This window comes from Bubalus kerabau, chromosome 1 (genome assembly GCF_029407905.1).
Source record: "Bubalus kerabau isolate K-KA32 ecotype Philippines breed swamp buffalo chromosome 1, PCC_UOA_SB_1v2, whole genome shotgun sequence".
Classification (NCBI taxonomy): Eukaryota; Metazoa; Chordata; class Mammalia; order Artiodactyla; family Bovidae; genus Bubalus; species Bubalus kerabau.
In genome coordinates, this window is record NC_073624.1 from 147370053 (window position 1) to 147372472 (window position 2420).

Here is a 2420-nt window from a genome sequence, read left to right on the forward strand (position 1 = left end):
TGGATATATGTATGTAGGGCTGATTCACTTTCCTATGCAGCAGAAACTAACACAACATTTTAAAGCAACTATACTCCAATAAAAATTAATTTTTTCAAAGTTTAGATGAGAAAGGTACTGAAAAAAAAAATCTCAAGAAAATTTACACAACTTTCAAGTGAGGTCACTTAACATCTGGTCTTTCAAAGAGCAAGGATTCGTTCTCCAGCCTTACTATGATATCCTGGCCCACGCCCAGGAAAATTTCTGCATCTGTGAAAATTTCTGTGAGAAATTACCATGAGAAAGATGGTAACGTTTCCCTGAACAGGCTCAGAAATTTAAAGTAATAAAAGGCCTCCTATGGTTTTCTGAAGATCTTCCTTCAACAGACCGAACTTTCTGGTAGTAGGACGCCACAGTGTGCGAGTAGGAGGTGCTTGCATGCACCTTGGGATTGCCAGCGCCAGCCCTTGGGCCACATTCCCGCCTCAGTTCTCTGAGGTAAGAACCAGGGTACAGACCTACCGGATTCTGAGAACCTTAACGAAATAACGCAATTAAAGTACCCAGTGCAGAAGCTACACTTAACAAGTGTGTGTGTGTGGGGGGGGGGGGGGGGGGGGGGGGGAGGGGGCAGGTGGAATTAATGGTATTTAAATGTAAAATGCAGACCTAATTCGCAGAACTTTGTTCTCAAAGCATCTCCAAGTCACCCCGTCAATTGAGAAAACTGAGGCCACAATCGGGCACATTTTCTTCCAGAAGGGCTCAGCAACGAAAGGGTCAATAGGGAGAGAATGAAAGATGACTGCATGGGCAAGAGCCTGGGAGAGGCGAGCCCCGGGGCAGCTGCGGAGGGCTCCTGCCTTCCCGCACTCCTCTCTGTCTTTCCGCAAAAAGAGGAGCGCTCAACGCAATCACCGCGGTCAAAGCAGTCCAAGATGCAGAACTTTTCCAGGGCGCGGGCCCGCAACACTGAAGGATAGAGTTATTTGTTTCAGCTCTCTCTCTGTGACCTAATGAGGAAGCGGGAGGGCAAACAGCCGGTCTGAGACCAGAAGCTAAGTAGGGTGGCGATTTTCGATCTTCCAAGCGCGTGGAAGGGAAGGATTTCTAAGATACTCCCTTAAAGGCGTTTACTTAAACTACTTAAGGGAGATTTTATTATTTCTTCGAGTTAACGAGGTAGCTCCTGCAACTTGAGCAGTAAGCCCCGGCCGCCTCTCACAGCAGACCTCCGGGAGATTATAGGCCCCGCCCACTAGCGTGTGTGGTGCGCATGTGCTCAGTTTTAACACTAAAGTGTCTCCGCCTTCCTTTCTTCGCCGTGGCAGCGATGGCCGAGTGGTTAAGGCGTTGGACTTGAAATCCAATGGGGTCTCCCCGCGCAGGTTCGAACCCTGCTCGCTGCGGAAGTGGTTGGCTTCGCTCTTTTTTTCACCTATTTCTAATAAATACCCTCTATTGATGATCCGCATTCTTCAGCTGAATTTCCGGTATCTGCCGGCTAAATGGTCTGACTACAGAGAAATTAAACGCGTCAAAGAAAAGCCAGTAAGTGTCAGAGCTGTGAACATGCCGCTGTTCACACTAATGGAAATAGTCTTTCTTTATCCTAAACAGCAAGCTAATCTTTCAGAATCTTGTTCCTCGTTCGCAGAATAAAGATAAAATGAAGATAAATATTGGTGAGAATTTTCAGACTATCATAGCCTGAACAAGGTATCATCTCATTGAAACTGATGGCAAACTTAATACTATCTCTCCTTCCATCCCAAAATCACCTTCACCTTCACCTCACAACATCTAAAAGGGGTGTGAAATACAAACTTCTGAAAGTTCAACTTCTAAAGTAGAATAGGTAGATCCGCACGATGGAACGCTGCATGTAGCCACTAAAATGATATTACAGACATGGGAAGACTTTTCCAATATATTTCCAAATGCAAAAAGTTGGACAGGTGGAAAGACAATATATACTATTATCACATTTTTGTTAAACAATTCATTTATATAATCATTTATGTGGAAAGAATGACAGAAAAAAAGAATGAATGGGGCCTGGAAAGAAAGAACCAAAATGTTAGCAGTAATTATTATCTCTGGATGGTGGAATTTGGGGGGATTTTAATTTTAATTTTCCTAACAGATAGTTTTTTGTTTAACTTAGTTTTCTAAAACGTGTGTATTTATCCAGTTGTTTGGTTTTTTTTTAATAATAAAAGGACCAATTCTAGTGGCTTAAACACATAAGTGGTTTGTCTCAAGAAATCGGGGAACAGTTAACTCTCCAATGGAACAATGGAGCAGTGCTCTTTCCAGCTTTCTTTTCTGCCATTTTTATTTTATTTTATTTTTTGTCCACATGACACATGTGGGATCTCAGCTCTCCAACCAGGGGAACCATGCCCCTGCCTTGGAAGGACCAGTCTTAACTA

At 43.5% G+C, this 2420-nt stretch overlaps 1 non-coding gene across 1 annotated transcript; it reads left to right on the forward strand.

The window, feature by feature from the left end:
* Nucleotides 1–1312: 1312 nt before the first annotated feature.
* TRNAS-UGA (transfer RNA serine (anticodon UGA)) lies at nucleotides 1313–1394 on the forward strand. Its single transcript has one exon. It is a non-coding gene; the product is annotated as a tRNA-Ser (tRNA).
* Nucleotides 1395–2420: the final 1026 nt, after the last annotated feature.